This window comes from Sminthopsis crassicaudata, chromosome 5 (genome assembly GCF_048593235.1).
Source record: "Sminthopsis crassicaudata isolate SCR6 chromosome 5, ASM4859323v1, whole genome shotgun sequence".
Taxonomy (NCBI): Eukaryota; Metazoa; Chordata; class Mammalia; order Dasyuromorphia; family Dasyuridae; genus Sminthopsis; species Sminthopsis crassicaudata.
The window spans coordinates 171,784,646-171,807,422 of record NC_133621.1 but is presented as its reverse complement, the minus strand read 5'-3'; the positions used below and the strand labels follow the sequence as shown (position 1 = coordinate 171,807,422).

At 33.2% G+C, this 22,777-nt stretch overlaps 1 protein-coding gene across 2 annotated transcripts in view; it reads left to right on the top strand.

Moving 5' to 3' along the window:
- STK38L (serine/threonine kinase 38 like) overlaps positions 1–22,777 on the top strand; it is a 109,540-nt gene that overhangs the window by 811 nt on the left and 85,952 nt on the right. The window lies entirely within an intron of this gene.

Below are 22,777 nucleotides of genomic sequence, written 5' to 3'. Positions count from 1 at the left end.
AAAAAAAAAAAAAAAAAAAAAAAAAAAATCCTCGGACTCCCAGAAGGAGCAAATAATGTCAAAGCCTCGCTTAAAAAATTCACCCCTTTATCCTAGAAGCTTTATCCTTTATTCTTTTAAACAACACTTTCCAGCTCCTTTCTCTCCTTTTCTTACCTTTAGTAAGTAAAGAAGAGAGAAGGAAGCGTTTGGTTGGGGCCGAAGAGGGGAAAAGCTTGGACCCAAGTGAAGGAGCATGTCATCTTTAAAAAGTTGCCAGATTTATGTCTATAGGACAAACTGTATTCTAAAAGCCAGGTGCTCTTCAGTTTAGTCATGTTCATCTCTGATTTGTAAGGTTGTTATGAATTAAGTGTTTTACAGCATTTACAACAAAATAACAGGTTTGTGTGGGGAGAATGGATTGGACAAAAGTCTGATGTTATTGTTTTTTACAACCATGCATAAAAACAAACTCTTTACCTGTTTCTTATAGTTTGTGATAAGTTGTTGACTGGAACAAATAATTTGAAAATGGCTTGGGCATGCTACTTTTCCGTGTCTGATTCATGGTTTTTTTTTTTTTTTTTTTTTTTTCCTTTCTAAACTTGAAAGTGGGAGATGTACTGAGAGATTTCTAGTGTTTATCTTTTTCTGTGCTCTAGCATGTCAGGTCACTCCACTTGAAACTTATCTTTTTGAAATTCCTAGTTTTATAAGCCAGCTGCAGGTTTTTGAATGTTCTTTGTCTAAAAACTGTACATGATACTGAAAATCCCTTTGTTTTGGGCTAGCCATTCTTTTTGCATGCCTCAGGATATATACAACAATTAAGCTTATTATACCTCCTTAAAGCCAGCTCTCTGCCTGTCTCTGTAGCTCAATAGGTGAAATAGTCTCTTGTATGAGTTCAAAGTGTAACATTTGCCTAAAACAACTTATCTACCCTTTGATTGGCAATATCTAATTCCATAAAAAAGTGGATAGAATTACTTTACTGTTAATCATTTAGAGTAGCAATAACTGATGAAACTTTTATTATTTTAATTTAGCACATATTTGTGCTTTCCTGGTCAGGATGGCTTTCCAGGTTAAGATGGCTGATGGTAATTTTCAAACTAAGATTAAAAAAAAATACATTTTTAATAATGCTATAAACTTGGTTAAAGCACTTTACAAATATTATCTGATCTTCTCAACAATTCTATAAAGTTGATAGTAGGAGTATTAAGAGTCCCATTTTGCAGTTGAAGAAACTAAGGCTTAGAGACCTGATTTGACTTTCCTGTGGTCAAAAAAAAAAAAAAAATGCCTGAGGCAGAATTAGAACACCGGTCTTCCTGACTCCAAATTCAGCACTCTGGAACACTATATTGTCCCTCAAAAAAGCCAAATGGATATTTTTTTATTCATTGATGTATTTGAATTTTTGAAAATTGCCCTGGCATTAGAGAATGAAAACCATGGACTTCATAAAACTATATACTAGAGGACAGTTATTCTTTTCTTGCTTTTTACACTTGAAGACTAGAGTTAGAGTTTAACCTCATCCTTAGCATTGATTTATTTGATTACTCTTACCTTCCCAGTAGAATGTTGATTTGTCTTCATGCCTGGATCCTTGCTTTGTACCTTGTGCAGGTATATAAAAATCACTAAAATGCTAAGCCTCAGTTTTCTTATCTGTAAAATGAGGCACTGCCAACCTCACAAGAGCATTGCCAAGGTCAAACGAGATACTGTACAGTAAAATGATAGACAAGTGTAAATAAGCTTCTGATTGTGTAGATAATTTTTGTTGTGAAAACAAATTAAAAATTCAAGTGAATGGCTGGTAATATTTGTGCAAGCATACTGTTTCTGCCCTTGCCAGTTTTTTTTTTTTTTTTTTTTTTTTTTAATTCTGCTGACAGGTTACTTTAGAGAAAGGACCAGGCTTCAAGTTCTAAGCACAAAGGAGAAATTGTGATTTTCATAAAACTGTGTTTATTAAAACTATCGGCTCCATTCTGATTTTTGACTTTGGTTAAGTGTGCTGGCATAAAGAGTAATATAAAATCAAATGCTGAAATTACTTTCTATTTTATAAGAATCTGTTGAGATGACCAGGTATATACGAGGCAAACATTTCATTAAAATGAATGGGGAAGGAACAGTTAATGTTTTGGTAGAGTTAACATCTTCAGAAACTGTTACTGTAATGCTGTATTAAATGGGTTGGATTTTGTGAATGGATAATAAAGCCATCTTTTAAGGCCTTAGATACAATATAACTTAAGAGTGTTGCCACTACTCAAAGAATGTAATACAAATTAGTACTTTGTTTTATTTTCTCTTTTCTTTCTTTTGCTAAGTTAAAAAAAATATTAAACAAGGGAGTCATGGTACTTGCTTAATTAAGTTTTTGTAGAATTTAAAGCCAGTATCCAAAGGAAGAGAGTTTTTAGGTGACCAGATGAAATTGTTTCAGGATAGTCAGATGATAACAGATAAAAATGGATGGTCTAATTCACAATGGTTAATCACATGTCTGTAGTTTTAGGGAGTTAGGTTTTTGCTATTATACTGTTCTTAACTAAATTTAGGAGCAAAAGGATTAATTTTCCAGGAAGAAGCTTGAAACAATGAAAGCCTAGATAAGTAAATAATCTTTCAGGTATCTTTAGATGTTAATTCATTTTGAACATTGCTCTTTGTGGTACAGATTAAATAGAGTTTTTCCTTGGGATTTATGAGAACCTTTACTGACAATTGCCAATTTGGATTTAAAACAAATGATTAGACTTGTTTGGGTATTAACTCTCCTCTATCTACAAGTCTTTAAAGCATTAATTATTTTGACTCATAATTTATCAGATTATTGAATTTTAAGATTTTTTTTTTAGCTGCACTCTGAAGTTAGAATATTCTTAATAGGTATATATCATATTCCTGATTCCTATTTAAATAGCTCAATTTTTAAAAAGAACTGATATAAAGTTTTGAATAGTTTCAGAACTAAACAAATATAAAGAGAAAGGAGTGGATTTGTATTTCATTTCTGCTAACTTCTAAATTCTTTCAGATTAGATATTTTATATTTTATTATTATTTCTAAAAGTTTTAGGATAGATTTTTTTGTTATTTGTAGTGTGACAATAATACATTGCACCATTGTGTGGATGGGAAACTAATTGTAATTTTTTTTTTCTTCCTGAGTCTTGAACCAGGAATCAAGAAAACTTCTGTTCAAATCCCATTAATTTTGATGTGACTATTAGTCAAGTAACATAAGCTATCTTGAGACTTTACACAAAATGGGATACGGATAGTACCTGTCTCACTGCTTTGCTTTAAGAAATGAGATAATGTTTGCAAATCTTATGTAAATATCAGTTATTTTTATAACAAGTTAACTATGTTCTTTCATCAGGAATTGAAGGAATCCAGAGACACAGTCAGATGAATCTATTGATCTTGGAGTTTGGGGAATCACAAATCTTCACTAGGAGGGTTTCTAAAAAAGTGTCTCCTCTAGGAAATTTCCAAATGTTAATACTGGTTGTAGAAAAAACTAAAGGTAGATAGACTCTGGAAGATTTTGCCATTATCTAGCATCCCTAAGAAGGGGACAAGAGATTCTGTCATAGAGATGATACCTATACTTCTATCATCATTTCTACTACCGCAATGAAATATCTCTCGAAGTGTGTCATTAGATTGAATCCCACTCTTAGTAGAAGTGTTAAGACATATTGTGGGTCTTTAGAAGTTTCTAACCTGCTTGGGAAAGCATGGAGATGTAAAGGATTTTAACAACAATATTAATCTACTTCTCTTGATAACATCTCAACAGTTGCAGTGTTAGATTAGATAACAGCTGAGGTATTTTCCAGTTTGGAGATAATTATTTCGAGGTGACACAATGGATAGAGTCCTGAATGTGGAGTTTGAAAGATCTGAGCTCATACGTGACCTTTCAAATGTTTATTACCGTGTGCTCTTGGGCAAGTCACCTAACCTATATAGGTCTTGGTGTGCTCATTTCTGAAATGGATATAACAATATCATCTACCGCTTAGGATTGTTGTGAGGATAAAATTAGAGTTCGAGGTCGAGGTGAAGAGGAAGTACATTACATACTCGGTGAATTATTTGTACAAAGACAGGCACGTAAGCCTTGGAATATTATGGACAGGCAAATTTGACTGGAATAAAGAGTATGTGAATAATATGAAATAAGACTGGACTGGGTTGTGGTATCAAGATTATGAAGGGCAGCTAGGTGGTAAAGTGGTTAGAGCACTGACTTGGAATCAGGAAGACTTTTCTTTCTAAGTTCAAATACTTTCTCAGACCTTTATTATCTGTGTGACCTTGGGCAAATCACTTAAGTCTGTTTGCCTCAACTCCCCTCATCTGCAAAATGAGCTAGAAAAGGAAATGGCAAATCACTTCAGTATCTTTGCCAAGAGAACCCTAAATGGGGTCACAAAGAATTACACACAACTGAACTGAAGAGGTGTGAGGAAGCCCAGATTTTCAAGAGAGAAATTAGTGGGAAAGGATAAGGTATGATATGGTCTTTTCTTCCAAAAAGCTATTATTCTAGTATAGAGGATGACAAATAACTATTATATAAACTTGAGCATAAATGTCAAAAAGAGACTAGATGGTATGAAAAAACTTGAGATATTAGAGATCATCTTTAGCTAGAGGGAATTAAAGGAAGGCTCATATAGTCATAGGAAAGTAGAGCTTAGTTTTCCTAACCATTTCAGCCTGTTGATTGAATCATTTAAAATACTCTATGAGGACAGTTTGGTAGCTCAGTGGAATGAGAAGGGCCTCGGTAAAATATGATCTTAGACACTGTGTGACTCAGCAAATTACTTAACTCCGATTGCTTTTGGGGGGAAAAAAAGACTATGGCCTTGGCCAAGTTACTTAATTTGCCTCAATTTCCCCCTTTTGTAAAATGATGTCCCTTCTAGCTCTAGATCTATAATCAGATGAATTCTACTGAAATCTTCCCTGATTTCTCATCCTGCTTCCTGCACATAACATTTTGTATTGTGGTTCTCAAATGCTTCATCTAGATGATAATGTGTATCATGACTCTTTGGATTGGTTTTTTATTCTACTCCTCAACTGTCAGTTCCAGGAGAAAGTTTGTTATCTCCTCCAGAATTTACCACAGTAAGCTCTTAAAATATTAGATGTTGCACTCCTATGTTTCTTGATCTGTATGTGGACTGATTTTGTACTTTTCTACCTAGTAGAGTAGGTTTCAGAAACATCTCTAATTTTGTGACCAAAAGTAGTGAAATTTTTAAAAGATAAAGGTGTACTGGCAAGAGATACTACTACTAAAAATTACCTTTAGTTCCTCATATTAGCACCAGTTCCATTGGCCATCTATTTCATCATGTACTTCCTAAACAGTATTAAGACCAGGATTCCTGGGTTACTTTTTGAATTTCCTAATCACATTGATTTAGATTTGCTTGAACATCAGAGGCAAAGATTCCTATAGCCTTGATCTTTGTAAGGTTGAAGGTACTACACTTATGAAGTACTATATGAAATTAATTGACTATACATAGTGCTTTTCTTCCAGCAACCTGTGTGCAAAAGTGGATGTTATAATTGATATCTTCTATCTCTAATGAGTTCTAGTAAAGGAGAATCAGATAAATATTATTAATAGTACAGATTTACTAAGAGATGTAGATTCTCTGAATTCAGGAAGCTGGGAATTGAGTGTTGGGATTAGGTAATAAAAAAGGTAGGATTTTTGGCTCAGAAGTGGTTATATTACATATGAAAAATTCTCTCTTAATACCTGTGCTTTAGAGGAATCACAGATAGATTTGTGTTTTTGTGTGTCTCTTTTAACTTCTTAAGCTCCAAAAGAGTAACCAAAAAAAAAAAAGAAGAAGAAGAAAAAAGAAAGAAATTAAAAATGGAAAGTCAGTAAAGATTTGTTGAAATGCTTTATAGTAATTTTACTCGAGGAAAATGAGAGTTTTGTGTTTCTGGTTGTTTGTCCTTCATTCTTCAAGAGGACCAATGACATCAGGAGGGTGATGTTTTGACTTGCAAGTGAATTGGATTTAAGTGAGGCAGAGCTGTGCAAAGCCATCAGCCTCACTCTCTCTTCCAGTGTTATCAGAGTCCAGGGGCAGACATAAGTCAAGACAACTGGTGATGGCCCAGCTTTATGCTACTGATAAGAAGTGGTAAAGTAGTATTACTTCCTGCAAGGCTGTGATCTCTCAAAGCTTCACAAAGTACTTTGTGTTATGGTGAGTCATTTTTTTGTGAGCACTTGTGAAATGTTTGTCTCTTGTAACAACATTTTGTTTTTTGTTAAAGATTTTCTTTTTAAAGCAAGCTGGCTAAAATTGTATCCTAAGATAAGAATCATAGAACTATTATCCTGTTTGTCCTTGTGTTTGTTTATAGTTTCTGAGGCTCTTATTGGTATTCAGAGAGAAGTCCCCCTTTTTCCCATCACCACTTAGAAACTTCTTTCTAACTTATTGACAATAATATCCCTCTACAATCTTTTTTCTTTTTTAGTCTTAACCTATGATTGCATGGATGTATGTTTATTCCTTAGATAAAGATAGGACAAAGTTTTTTGTTGTTGTTGTTGTTTTTCTCTTGTGATTTTGGTAAGAATTTCAAGTACATTGTTGATACTGTTGGTGTCCTTAATAATTGATATAGCCAGGAAAAGTTGGTGAATCTAAGAACAGGCTGAAACCTTAAAGATCATCTAATTAAATTCCCTTTTTCTGGGGACTCTCTTACCCAAACTTTGTATCTCCAAGATACTCTGCTTAGTAAATGTCTGTTAAATTAAATCAAATTGAATTTTTATAGATCAGGAAACTGAGGCCCAGAAGGGTTATGAGCTTTCCCTAAGGAAATTATTTTGTATCTATTTCTCTCATTTTTAAATATGCTTATCCCTTCTCATACTGAAATTCTGTGGTTTTATTGGGTAGCATTTAATAGTTCTTGAAAGCTTTGGTGGAAGCTGATACTTGGTTCTTTTCCTAGGGTTAGAAATCCCTTAGCTTGAAGGTGGATGCTGATGTGATAAATTGCCTCTTAACTTTCTTCTTTGTGAAGTTAAGTGGAGAAAATACAGATTCCAGGAATAAAAGAAGACACAAATCTTATCTTAACAGTTTTCTGCATGTAACGTCTTTGGCCTTTCTTTGCCAAATTTTATCAGTACCACTGTTCAGTCTTTCTCCCCTATTTTTCCTTTGTTCCATTCCCACTGCTTACCATCTTGGTTCAGGGCCTTCATTAGCACTACCCTTGTTCCTTCTACATTATTTTTCCATTATTTTCTTCACACAACCACCAGTTAGTCTTCTCTGATGCACTGGGTTTGATCATATTGTTCACTGATCAAAACTTCCAATGACTTCATGTTGACTATTAAGTGAAATACAAAATTCTTATCCTGGCATTCAAGGTTCTGATTTATTTTTCCAGACTTTATTTATGCTATTCCTCTTCAATCACTTTTCATGCCAATCATTTGTTTTCCTCATACTTTCTTCTCCTGCATTTGTATTTCCCAAGCTCTTTGTCATATAGACTGCCATGACTGGAATGAATTTTCCCCACAACTTTTAAATTGTTGAGATCTTTTCCTTCCTTTACTGGTCAGCTCTTGTGTCATCTCCCCAATTAAACTTACTAGAGAGCAAACCAGATTAGCTGGTTCCTTTTGGAATAATGAAAAGCTGCGAAGAGGTGGGGACCATATAGTGAGGAAAGGATTGTCATGAGGCAGGGATCATAGTAGGTGTGGATTTAAATGGGACTTTAATCAGTTCAGGAAGGAGGTAGGTGGTTAGTAGATGGGTTTTTCTTTTATCAGAGCTTCAAGATTTATCTGGTGGATTCCCAAACTGATTGCTGCTGAATCTTCCTCTCATTATAAGCATTACTATGTATTAATGTAATATTATTGAACATTAATAAATGCTTAAACTGGCTGATTCTCCACAACGTATTTTTGTGGAGAAGGTGGGATGGCCACCAGCATTTCCTTCTACCCTCTGTTAGTAGCTTATGTCCTGAAACATTACTTTTTTTCTCCTACTGACCTATTCAATAATAATGAGGCTATGAGGAAATTAAAAAATAACTCCACATCAAATGTTGGAAAACTCTGGAGCTAAGTCCTATTAAGCATGTTATAGTGCCTATACTATACACTTAGAGTAGCATCAAGTCTGTGTTTGATGAAGAGGCTGGAAGATGAGAAAGAAATGAATTAATTAGTGCAGGGAATTCTTAATGCAGCAAGTCTTTCCATTGATGCAAATTGGAAACACCTCCACTACTTATAGTGTTAAGGCAACTTAAGTTGTTAAGGAGCTCCCTGGGGCAGAGTGATTAAATGACTGGCCTGTTAGTATGGTCATAAATCTAGTAACATTTTAGAATCAGGTCTCAAACTCAGGGTCTTATTTACAGCAAGACTTTCCTCTATCTCTCTGTCTTTGTAACTCAGGGAGGATTTCATGCTGGAAAGAAATAGGCTAATTATGCCTATTCATTAAGGACTGGGTGCCTGGCTTCAGACCAGACCCTGTGCTCATTCTAAGTTTGCCTTTTAGTCTGGGAAAATGGCAGAATGATCATGCAGAAATCACTTGATTTCTCTGTGCCTCTGTGAAAACCAAGGGGAATATTTCTGTGTGTTACATTCATCAGATTGGCAAAGTTGACTCCAAAGAAAAATGGAAAAATAATATATCTTGGAGAAGTTGTAGGAAAACAGTAACATCAATGCAATGTTGGTGGGACTTTAAATTGTTTTAATAATTCTTGAAAACAATTTGGAATTATGCCCTGAAATATTAATAATAACAGTAATAAAGCCAGCATTTAGATATTATTTTAAGGTTTGCAAAATACTTCACAAATGTTATCTCATTTGATCCTCATATCAACCATAGCCTTTTTTTTTTAACAGATGAAGAACTTTTGGAACAGAGGTAGGTTAAGGAGCTTGCTCAGAGTCCTACAGAAGTAGTAAATTTCTAAAGCAGGATTCCAATTCATTTCTTCCTAACTTTATCCAGAACTCTATGCATTGCAGGCATCATCTAGCTGTCTCTAGGTGACTCTCAAAAAATTAATGAAATTTGCATTCTTTTTGACCCAGTGATATATCTACTAGACCTGCCTTAAAGAGACTGAGAAAGAGGAAAGGAAAAATACTTATAGCATGCAGTGCAGAGAATTGGAACCTAAGGAGGTATCTCTCAACTGGGGAATTGAGTAAATTATGGCATATAAATGTAATAATACCATCAATAGTGGAAGAGGGGCAAGTTCAGAGAATTTTTGTAGTAGTTAATTAGAAGGAAGTGAGGAGAACAAAGAAAATAGCATGCATAAGAATATTTTAAAGGAAAACAATTTTGAAACACTTAAGAACTCTGATCAGTGCAATGATCAACCATAATTTTTTTTTTAATGGATTCAAGTCCTGTTTCTTCCCCTCCCCCCTTTTATTGCTTTCTTTTTTTTTTTCTGCTTAAACATGTACATTAATTTTAATTTTTTTAAATACACATTTCTTTATGAATTTTGTTGGGAGAGAAAAATCAGAACAAAAGGGAAAAACCATGAGAGAGAAAAAAATATGAAAAAGGAAAAAAGTGAACATAGCATGTTTTGATTTACATTCAATCTACATAGTTATTGGAATTGCCTTGAATCATTAAACTGCTGAGAAGAACCAAGTCTTTCAAAGTTGATCATTACACAATCTCGGTGTTACTGTGTACAATATATTCTTAGTTCTATTTATTTTGCTCAGCATCAGTTTATATGAATCTTTCCAGGCCTTTCTAAAATCAGCTTGTTCTCTATACCCAGAGAAAGAACACTGGGAAATGAATGTGGACTACTTGCATTTTTGTTTTTCTTCCTGGATTATTTTTACCTTTCTGAATCTGATTTTTCTTGTGCAACAAGAGAACTGTATGGATGTGTACACACATATTGTATTTAAGATATAGTTTAACATGTATGAGACTGCCTGCCATTTAGGGGAGAGGGTGGAGGGAGGGAAGGGAAAAGTTGGAATAGAAGTGATTGAAAGGGACAGTGTTGAAAAATTACCCATGCATATGTTCTGTCAATAAAAAAGCTATAATAAACAAATAAAAAGAAATTAAAAAATAAAATCAGCTTGTTCATCATTTTTATTGAACAATAATATTCTATTATTTTCATATACCATGAGTTATTCAGCCATTCCCTAATTGATGGACATTTACTCATTTTCCAATTCTTTGCCACCCAAAAAAGAACTGCTACAGACATTTTTGCATATATGGATTCTTTTCCCTCCCTTAAGATTTCTTTGGGATACACACCCAGTAGTAGCACTGCTGGATGAAAGGTATAAGCAGTTTTGTAGTGCTTTGGGCATAATTCCAAATTGCTCTTCAAATGGTTGGATTATTTCACACTTCTACCAACAATGCATCAGTGTCCCAGTTTTCCCACATCCCCTCCAACATTTATCATTATCTCTTCCTGTCGTCTTAGCCAATCTGAGAGGTGTAAGGTGATAGCTCAGAGTTGTTTTAATTTGCATTTCTCTAATTAATAATGATTTAGAGAATTTTTTCATATGATATTGGGTGGCTTTAATTTCATCATTTGAAAATTGTTAATATTCTTTGATCGATCATGATTTCTAAGGACTGATGATGAAGAATATTACCTACCTCCTAATAAAAGATACTCAAGTTACAGAATACAATAGTTTTGTGGGTCTGACCAAATGTGGGAATTTATTTTGCTTGACTGCACATTTGTTACAAGAGATTCTCCCCCATCCCATCTTCTACCCATTGAAGGAGAATATAGAAAGAAGAAACAATAAATACCTGTTAATTGAAAAAAAAAATTTAAATCAAAATAAAAGGATTTGAACTAGATGCTTTCTAAGTTTCCTTACAATTATTTATTCCATGATCCTATGAAACCTCCATTGTTCTCCCTCAATTACAGTTAGAGGGGATTTCTTCAGCTACTTTAATCTCTTGACACTCAAATGTATCTCAAATGAAATAATATTTGTATGGCGCCTGGAATGTAATAGGCATTTAATGCTTGGTTTTTAACTAAAAAAAATTTTTTTTTTTTGCTTTTGAATGGTTAAAGAATATTGTATGATAGGCTGTAAATGTGCAGGTGCCACCTTCATCTATGTTGGGAGCCATTTTATTGATACCACTGGTTTGGTGAAGACCTATTGAAAATAAGTGTGATTTCATTTTTTGTATTGAGTAAAAAGCTCTCAACCAGGTGGAAAGATTTGATATCACATGATCTGAGGAATATTTAGTGACAGATTTCTAAAATGAGAAGCATTGCATTGGGGATGTTTTGATGTATTAAATCTATAAAATACTGGCATTTAAAAAAAAGACAAAAGCAGAACTTTTTCTTAATAAATAAGGATATTATTTTGAAAAGTAAGATTTGTTCATAAAGAAAGCTTTGGATTACTGTCCTTGTTTCCTCTTCCCATTGTTTTGTAATATTTGTGACTTTAAAAAAAAACAAATTTTTCCTACCATTTTCTCTTACAATGAATGGTTTGACAATATAACAAAAATAAACCTTAAGGAAAGTGGGAAAAGCCAATAGAAATTCTCCTACGTGACAGTAAGCTAAGCTTTGTAACAACTCATTGCATTAAATATCCAGAGCTGAAGAGAAGATCAGAGGTAACAAATAAGGATGACCTTGGAGGCTAGTCAATCTCTAGTAATCTTCTTACTGAGCCAGAACAAACTGGACCAAAAGAAACCAGGTAAAATGGGAGTGTGAATTTGTTAGACAAGAACAGGATTAAGATGTTTCCCTAACTCTTGCAAGAAAACAGTAACCTACAGACTTCATTTTTAACTTCATCTAGATACCAATTTAAAACTAAATAAATACAATATTTTCATGCTTGGTGGCATATTGGTATTGTTCAGTCATTTCAGTTATGACTGATTCTTTGTAATCTCTTTTGGGGTTTTCTTGGTAAAGATCCTGGTATGGTTTGCCTTTTCCTTTTCTAACTCATTTTACAGATGAGGAAACTGAGGCAAACCATTTACTTGCTTATGGTCACCCAATTAGTAAAGTGTCTGAAACTGGATTAGAACTCAGGTCTTTATCACTCCAAAGCCTATGCTTGCTGTATAACATACAGCTTATAACTATTTCTTTGTAAGTATGCTATCTTTGGACACTATTGACTCATTGCTGGAATGTGTGTCTAAAATTTTTCCAGTACTGGATTGGATTGATTCAATCTACTCATATCTTATCTCCTTTATGATCACTTAAGCATGGAGAGAGAACAAGAGAATGGAGTTCATCTCAGTCCTATAGGCAAGATGAAAGGAACTCTAGGGAAGAAGTGTAGCTATGTCCTATGATCAGAGATCTAGAACAAAGAGGGACCTCAGGAGGCCATTCCCTCCTTTTCATAAATGAGAAAATTGAGACCAGAAAAAGTTAAAGGTCTTACCAGAGCCATGTGGTGTCTTGTGGGACTTGAACTAGGTCTTCACCAAACCAGTGGTGTCAAGCTTAAATAGAAACAGGGATCACTAAGCTGTCTGGAAAGATTCCTGCTGAGACATATGTCCTATTGGACTTTTATTCTGTTAAATATTCTCCAATTTCATGTTGATATATATATATATATATATATATATATATATATATATATATATATATATATATATATATATATATATATATATATATATCCTGTTGTATTTTTACTATGTTAAATATTTTCCAATTTCATTTTACTCTGGTTCAGGCTTCACAACCTGCAGTATGATGAATTCCTATTCTGTGCTATGCTGCCCCCCAAAACACCCTATTACCTTGTATTGTTTTTTACTTTGTCTCCAATATGATAACCATTGTAGTATAGAAAACTAAAACTAAAAATCTAAAAACTTAAAGCATTCAATATTCCCAAGTAGTCTCCCATCTAAGTATTACATTCCTACTCTCTTTGGCTTCAGAAAGATCCACAGTACAATGGTGTCTTTGGAGCACTTATATTTTTCTAGCTCCTCATTTGATGATTTCATGAAAGATATAAGATAGCTGTTTGTTCTCTAGTACCACTTTTCTTCCATTACATGTATGTGTATGTATAAACATACACACACACACACACACACACACACACAGTGCTTATCTGAGCTTTAACTTTAACTTTTAACTTTAAGGTCAAAACATAGAGGACATTCTACCACATGTAATTGTCTTGTGACAAGCTTGCAGGCATTCATCAATTTTACTGCCAGTAATAAACTTTATTTACAAAGGCAAAATTTGAGCATTTCAATATACAAAGTAGAACACAAAAAAGAAATTGGAGTATTAAACCTTGTATTTGAAACCATGTATAAGAAATCTTTTCCATTCTTCTTTCTTTAAAAAAAAGAAAAAAGTATTTTATTTTCTAAAATGTTAAATGGTCGTCCACTTTTAAATTTTGTTCCTTTGAATTTTTGTCATCACCATAGCTACTCCCCTTCATTTTCACCAACAAAAGAAAATCAAAACCTGTGTAATAGCATAGTAGAGCAAATATATCCATATTATGACCAAAAAAATTTCCTTCTGCACATTAAGTCTGAATTCTCCATCAGGATGTGAGTAACATCTTTCATGTAGCTCCCCTGGAGACCTGATGGTGTTAATAAGAATTCTTAAGCCTTTCAAAATTGTTTCAATGACATTGTTATCATTGTATTGCTAATTCTTTTTTGCTCACTTCTTTCATACTTTTCAGGATTCTCTGAAATAATCTCCATTGCCTTTTCTTTTATTTTTCTCTTGACGCTTGTGTGGCTTTCAGAATTTCTATTAAGCTCTGGTCTTTTTTTTTTTTTTTTTTTTTAAATCAGAAATGCTTGAAAATTCTCTTGAAAATCCAATTTCTTCCTGTAGAATTTTAATCAATTTTATGAATAGGTTTAATCTTGGTTGTCAACTTATGTCTTATTGAATACCAAGATTTCTTCTCCTTATGGAGAAGTTGTTAAGTCTTGTGTGGTCCTGACTTATTCCTTTAAAATTGGTCTTTTTCTTTCTGGCTGCCTGAAATATATTTTCTTTGATCTGGAATTTGACTGATATTCCTGATCCTTATCCTCTTGGGGTTTTTTTCAGGAGATAATTGATGGATTCTGTTTTCACTTTGTCTTGAGGTTCTGATAGATCTCGGCAATTTTCATTTATCATTTTCTGAGTGAGTATACAGGATTAAAAAAATACATTTTTTTCAGGAAACCAATGATTTTAAAATTATCTCTTTTTAACCCATTTTCAGGTCATATAGCAGTTTCCATAACATCTTCTTTTGCTAATATTTCTTACTATCTTTTGATTTTTGTTTTGATCTATCCTGATTTTTATAGAGTCCATTACTTGGACAAGTTTCTATTCCAAACTATTTATCTTCCAGTTTTTTCCTCCAACTATTTTATTGTATTTTTTAAGCCCTTCATTTTTGTAAAGGATCTTATAGAAGACCTAATTGTTTTCTGTCGATCTGCTTGCAGTTGTTCATTGTTACTTTTTCCTTCTAAGTTAGATTTTTTTCAGTTATCTGGATCTATTATACATCTTTATAGTGATCTATATCTTGATGTGTTTATCCATCTTTTCAAGCTTAGTTCATGAACAAGTGCTTTGTTTTGGGTCTGCTTTTGCCTCCTATTGTACTTTTGGGTGGCCAAGACCCTTGAGGTGTTTGGTTTTTTTTGGCTGATCTCCACCTTCTCAGTACATTGCACACTCCCCTCAGTTATCTTTGAAGTTCAGATTGTGGGATATTGATGGGCTTTGAGAGTGTCCCTCTTAGAGTTGTACATACCTCTTAACTGTAAGGGCACCATCCTGGTTGCTGCCATAATTTGTCCTCTTCCAAATTTTATGATAACTACCCTCATGTTTTGTTTGACTATGTGAATGGTAGTTTTCTTGGCAGCCTCCTTTCCTATTGCCCATGGAATTTCCTGGATTTGTGTGTGTGTGTGTGTGTTTGTGTGTACATACACGCTTGTTCAATTCTGGAGTGGAAGTACTGTAGGTCTTCATTAGATTACTTGATCAATACTTAAACTTTTTTCCTGGAGTAGGTTTCTTGATTTGATAGGCTTAGCTCTCCTAAGCAATGCAGTAATTAAAGTAATTAAATGTTAAGCACATCCAAAGAAATTACTATGAAATCTAAATGTAGATTGAAGTTCACTATTTTTATTTCTTTTTCTTTCACAAGATTTTTCCCTTTTGTTCTGATTTTTCTTTGACCATATGGAATAATATTTAATATGATTGTACATGTATGTTTTATATCAGACTGAAGGAGGGAGCTGGACCATCTGACTCCATTCAAGTAATCCAGCTAATTGAAATAGCCTCTTATAAGTTGGGGGGAGGGGGGAAGGTTTATTTTTCATTCACCTTTCTTTTAAGTAAGCATACATGATTTGGAAATATGTTATAGAACATGTATGATTCAAGAGGATTAGTAATTATAAAAACTCATAAATTCATTGTTTTAATGATAAATTTGGAATAATTTAATCAAATTGTTTTTTCCCCCCTCTCTATTAATTCTCTAATTTTGTTTACCATAGTCCTAAAAGAACAAACTCCTTGAGGACAGGAAATTTGTCTTTTATATTTTTATTTTAATACAATCTAGCATCCATAAACTTGGTTGTTATTTTATTTAAAACATTTTTAATAATTGCATTTTAGTGTAATCTTATGTATTTTATGTTTTTCAAAACATTATTCTGAGAAACTTATGGAGATAAGTTTTGCTGAATTACCCAAGAGGTCCATGACCAAAAAAAAAATTGGTTTAGAACGTACAGTTTAGTACCTACTCCAATACATTGTTCCAAGTAAGAACCCAATAAACTGAATTAAATTTACAGAGTGAAGTAGACAGGATTAATGGAAGTCTGTGGTCATGAGAATGAATGCAGGGAGTAAATTATTTATGCCAGTAAGAACCACATATATTTCCCTAGCTATTAAAAACACTTAAACCTCTATGTCTTAATGTCTTCATCTATAAAATAAGGGGGTTGGACTCAATAACCTTTAAAGTCATGTCCACCTTGAAATCTGGATCTTGCCATCTATCTTTATGACTTGGATTCAGATCCTTCCTTTGACATTTGCTAGATATGTAATCATAAACTCTCAGCCTTGGGCAATTCCATATGACATCTCTTTAGTTATTGTTTGGATTGCTCTGCCATTTCAGGGCAATTCCTGCACTTATGAAATCTTGATATATTGACACTCTTGCTTGTAGTGAGAGGAAGTCACTTTCTCATATGTCTTAAAGTTAAATGAATTTGTTGATAATCTTTCAAAGAGTAATTTTCTAGGTGACAAGTGTCAAATAATCTTGGGATTTTTTATATAAGAAAAGAGTATTGATTATTTTACTACTGATTCCCAAAAGGTAACTCAGAATTTCAGGAGAAGAAATTGACTCAAAACAATCTTTCCCACTCTAAAAAGGGTTACATTTAAATTCATTGTTTTCTAAGGAACCATTTGTCTACCATCATCTAATTATATTTTTCTCTGAAACTTTAGTCTCATTTATATATATATCTCCTATGTGGGAATAGGTGGAAGGAAAAATAGAATATGTTTAGTAAAATCATAGTAGGATTTTTAAATACAAAATTGTCAAATAATAAGGTAATTCTAAAAATGGAATTATAAAAAAAATTTAAAAAACCCCAAAGTTTGCATATCAAATACGTATTTAGTTCCAAACTAATTTATGTTTACTTCCTACTAATTAGTTTCTAGATTACTTTTTTCTCGGAGTTTGAACTTAATGTATTTGTTTAATCTATTGTGTATTTTGATCTTAAACTGACACAGCTAGAACAAAAATACAAAATTTCTTGCCTTTGTTTTTATCAATATTTTACCTATGCCACATATCTGTTGTATGCTTAGGATAATAAAATTTTAAAGAGGAAGAAGAACTTGAAGGTTACTTAATCCAACTCCAATTTATACACACATAACATGGTTCTATTCTGTAGGGCTCCAGCATGGTAAAGTAGAAAAATAACTGAGTTTAGAGATAAAGTCAGGACCTCTGTTCAAATCATGTCTGCCATATCTTATGTGGCCTTGAACAAATCACTTGATTTACCTGAGCTCCTGTTTCCTCAGCTATAAAATGAGGGTGTTGATCTTTATGACCAAGCTCTAAATCTTTGACCCTAGTTTTGTTATTATGGAATTATTTTTTTCCAGAATTTTAACTGTAGAGTATTTCTTTATAAAGTAATACCTATTTGGAAGCAGTATTATATCATTTATTATATTTATATCTCCCAGTACTTAGCACAGCACCTGACATACAGAAAGCACTTTAAAAAATACTTCTTGATTTGATAGGCTTAGCTCTTCTAAGCAATGCAGTAATTAAAGACAATTCCAAAAGACCTATGATGGAAAATGTTAAGCACATCCAACTGTAGATTGAATGTAGATCGAAGCTCACTATTTTTTATTTCTTTTTCTTTCATAAAGTTTTTCCCTTTTGTTCTGATTTTTCTTTGACCATATAGAATATATTTAATATGATTGTACATGTATGTTTTATATCAGACTGATGTCTTAGGGAGGAGGGAGGTAAGGGAGGGAGAGAAAAAAATTATGGAACTCAAAATCTTATAAAATGAATGTTAAAAACTATCTTTTGGATTGGAAAAAATAAAATACTATTAAAAAACTTTAAAAAGATTGTTGATTGTTTGACATATCCAGCAACTAATTATCCAACCCTCATTTGAAGCATCTCTCTGGTGGAGATTTCTGGAGTCATTCACTTTCATTTGAAGGTACCTCTTACCTCTTTATATTGAACTGAAATTGGCCACATCATTGCTCTTTATTTTGATATCTAAAACCAATCAAAATAAGTTAGACAATTCTTCAAATATTGGAGACATTTATTCTATCTCTAACCCATTCTGTTTACCTTGCCTTCTTCCATGTTTTCCTTTGCTGTAGGATAAACTTCATTGATTCCTTCACTCCATTTCTTTACAACATGTTTTGTTGTTCTGGTTGCCTTCCTCAAGAAGTTTGTTAATATCCTTTATAAAATATAACACCTACGCCTGAAAACAATATTTTAGATGTTTCTCAGAAATAACCAATAGTCTTTTCTTGTTAAGATATATGACTTACATTAACACCAAAAACCAAAAACATTTCATTATTTAAAGGACCAATCATTTATGATTTTTCCAAATCTCATGCTTCTCTACCAGCTTGCTGCTTGTCTCTTTGGACCTTTCTTTGCAAATTAAGGATTAGTTTTTCCTAGAAGCTTACAGTGACAAAAAGAAGTAAAACCCAAGTAGAGCATTCTAATTACTCTGGTAAAAGATATGGCAAGGAAAAAAGTTGTTGGAAAAGGTCTTTGATCTTGTGCTTTGGTCTTTATTTTTTTTTCCATAGATAGTCTGAACAATTAATAACTTGTTCTGAACAGCCCTCTTTTATGAGAACAGTGCAATATTTGCTAGTTTTATTGCTGGGTATACAGTAATTCTACAAAGAAAATGTTTGTGACATAGAAAACACTTTTGGGGAGGAGCCAAAATAAGATTTACAGTTTGGTGGGAAGATGGATATTTAAATGTTTTCATATAGTATCTAGGATGTAAAAATATCTGTTAATTTTGGAGGAAGTAATGAAGTAAATTATGATAAAAATGAGTTATTTCTAGATAAATAAATTGACAATATTCACTTGTCAAGAGAAAAGCAAAAATTCATTAATATCTAGTATGTCTTCCTAACCCAGACAGATATCCTCATTTTCTCTCTCTTCAATCTGTGTGTGTGTGTGTGTGTGTGTGTGTGTGTGTGTGTGTGTAATTAGCCATTCAATGAAAGAATTGAATAATCTCCTTTGTAGGTTGTTCTTTTGACTCATAGCTATCAAAGTTACCAATTCTACTTTTTATTTAACCTAAACCTTTTTTCTTTTTTTAATTAAGGTTTTTTTTTATTTTCAAAACATATTCATGGATAATTTTCAACATTCACTCTTGCAAAACCTTGTGTTCCAAATTGTTCCTCCCTTTCCTCCACCCTCTCCTCTAGATGCCAAGTAATTCAATATATATTAAATATTGTGCAGTTCTCCTATTCATATTTCCACAATTATCATGCTACATAAGAAATATCAGATCAAAAAGGGAAAAAGTGAGAAAGAAAATAAAACAACAAAAAAGAGTAAGAATGTTATGTTGTGATCCACACTCAGTTCCCACAGGTCTCTCTCTGGGTATAGATGGCTCTCTTCATCATAAGGTCATTGGAATTGATCTGAATCATCTCAGTGTTGAGAAGAGCCATGTCCATCAGAATTGATCATTGTATAATCTTGTTATTGCCATGTACAGTGATCTGATTCTGCTCACTTCACTTAGCATCAGTTCATGTAAGTCTCTCCAGGCCTCTCTGAAATCATCCTGCTAATCGCTAAACCTTATTTCTTTTACTTTAAGCTCATTTCTCTTATTTAAACCATAGTTGAATGGAAGAACAACTGGTAGTCATGCTCTCTACTAATATTTAGAATTCTATTTCATTCACTTCCCTAGATACTTTCAAATGTTCATAGATATTGACCCTGACTAGCTGTTATATAATGCATAGAAATGGCATGTTTGTGCTGTTCATATATGTCCCTATCCCTTTCTATGGAGTACTTGCTATCTGGATGAGTTAGTTAACTCATTGTGTCTTATTTTAAGGGCTATCTGATCCTTAGTTATTCAAATGATTTCATAATTTTTGGGTGTTTTTTTTCCCCCACTTGTATGTTTCTTTTTGACTCATTAAAAAAAGTTTCAGTATTTTACATCTATGTGAATAGACATTCAGTAGATCATAGACAGTAAGATCCCCACTAAAATACCTTGAATATATCTTTATAATTTTGCACATAGTAATTGCTCTTAGAAAATGAGTGACTAACAAGTGGTGGATCAGCCTTTTGCTGAAGCCTTTCACCTGAGGGGAATTGACTTCCTGAGACAGCCCTTTCCACTTTTGTTCAGCTCTATTTGTTAGAAATTTTGTCCTTATGTTAAGCCCATATATGGAGTGGTACAGCTTCCATCCATTGTTCTCCTCTTAGTTCTCTGGGCCAAGCTGAACAAGCCTAATGCTTCTTCCATGTGACACAGCCTTGCAATACTTGAAAACAACTCTCTTGTCCTGCCAGTGCCCCTTCTTCAAGCTTGTGTGGCCCTGCCGGAAATCTGATAAGTGCCAGATCCAACTCCACATTCTCTTTTCTGATATGTATTTTTAAAATATATATTTCCCTCTCTGTGGTGGTCTTTTATCTCTATTGCTGTAATTCTTATCCAGCTTTATTTGACTTAGAAATCTCTCCAATCTCTCTATTGCTCCCTCCCTTCCTATCTTTCCCTTCTTATTCCTTTCTCTCCATCTCCTCCCCAAAGCCATTTACTTGATATTATTTTTCAGATTAAGCTATTTAAACTACTTTTTGGTTTACATTTTTTTTGAGATTTTTTTTGATAAGCTGTAATAAAATCAAGTCTGAAATTCTTCCTCTGTCAGTTGTCTGGATAGTCCTGATGGATTAAAACTAGAGAAACAAGTTTTTCTTTAAAAAAAAAAACAAAAACAAAAAACGGGGGGCAGCTAGGTGGCGCAGTGGATAGAGCACCAGCCTTGAATTCAGGAGGACCCGAGTTCAAATTTGATCTCAGACACTTAACACTTCCTAGCTGTGTGACCCTGGGCAAGTCACTTAACCCCAGCCTTGGGGGGGGGGGGAGAAATACATTAAAAAAAAAAAACCACCTTGGAGTATTAAGAAAGTCACTTATATTCATAATCATTAGCTCCAAATGTAGTTAGCAGTGATACAGAAAACAACAACAAGAAAGGTTACATAAAAAGTAGTCCTCAGAAATGAACTGCTACCACATTCATGATGCAGATTGAACTGCCTTGATGTTTTGGGGGAATTCAGATTGGTTATACCCAGGAGCCTTACTTTGTTTTTGGTTAATAGAAACTATCCACCCTTTGCTTACCTGTCATATGGGAAAATGTTGTGCATTAAGACGTTCTGATGTATATTGGATTGGCTTTAATCTTGAGATTGGGACTAGAGGACATGAAAGTGGAGAGATGGAACCCTATGTAAAATAACAATAACTTATGTGTTCAGTATTTTAGTTTACAAAGTCTTTGACTAAGCCTTAAAGGTAGGTAGTATAATATTTGCTAAGGGACAGGTCAATTCTCCAAGAGCCTCCACAGCTGTGAATCATAACATCTAAAGGAGTTACAGGGTAGCCTTTGCTGACACAGATGTTGCAGACTGGGAATGAGATAAATTGGAGGCAGAGGGAAGAGGAGGGAGGTCGGGCAACACAACGGCCTCTCAGTTTTCTTGTATCATCCTCTCACACGAGGAAATCCATTCTGCAGGTCTGGGTTGGATCTCCAGCAGCCACTGTCAGGTGGCTCCCAGTAGCACAACAAATATTATTATTTTGCAAATTATGATTTTACAAATAAACTGAGTATTAAAGATGTTGCAAATTAATTGGAATTACAATTGAGATTTTGTGCTACAAGTCATTAGTGGAAAGAGCAAGTTATTTCTATAAATCAAGACAATAGCAAAGCAGGAGTTTAACATTGAAGTTTTTTGGGGTTTTTTGCCAAGTTCATATTGACTGGTCTGAGGATATATAATGTAGAAAATGGAATGAAATGATACCTTCAGCTTAGTTTATGGAAAAAATTTTTCTTTGGAGTAATCCACAAAGAAATTTATTGTTAGTTATCATCATAACACTTGATCAGGTGGAAGTTCTTTGGGATCTACAGATTGGTAACTAACCTGTCATTATATTACTATATCAATCATAATCAAATTTACCTTCTTGTTTCTCTGATAGGATTAATTTTTTGGATATTGAAAAGAATGAATAAAGGTAAACTGAAGGGGAAAAGGAAAAAATAGTAATGAGGGAGTAGATATAGATAAGATATGTAGAACACTATTCATGTTTTTATTAAATTCATATTCAGGGATTTTTTGGAATATGGAAAAATGCTAACTATTTTTTGGTTTTAAGGTAAATATCTACATAAAGAAGGCAAAAAATGCTCATGGCTTTAATATTAGAACTGACCAAGTAAATCAATAAAAACATTCTTTTAAAATTTGTATTCAATGCAGTAGTTTTCTAATTCTAATGATTTTAAATTTAAAACAATTATTTTCATTGAATTGATTAAATAGGCATTCACATTTGGTTCAAGTCTAAATCAATTGACTTAGCATTTTTAAGGAAAAAATTATAATTTATTTTAGATAACTATTAAGTACATTTTTCTTATAATCTTCTAGCAAGGATTTCTTTTGGAACTTAGTATATATGACTGCTGGGCTGTAGTGCTTCTCTAGATTTTACTTTTCATCCCCATTTTCTTTTCTTCTTTATGATTCTTATAACTTTCAAGTTTTTAAGTATATTGCCCATTATTTTGTGCAAAAACAAATTCACTTATGACTAGAAAATAAGCATGAATGGTTAGTTTTAGCCTTTTTTTTTTTTTTTTTAGGATCGGTTACTACATATGTCCATTAAGGAAATACTAT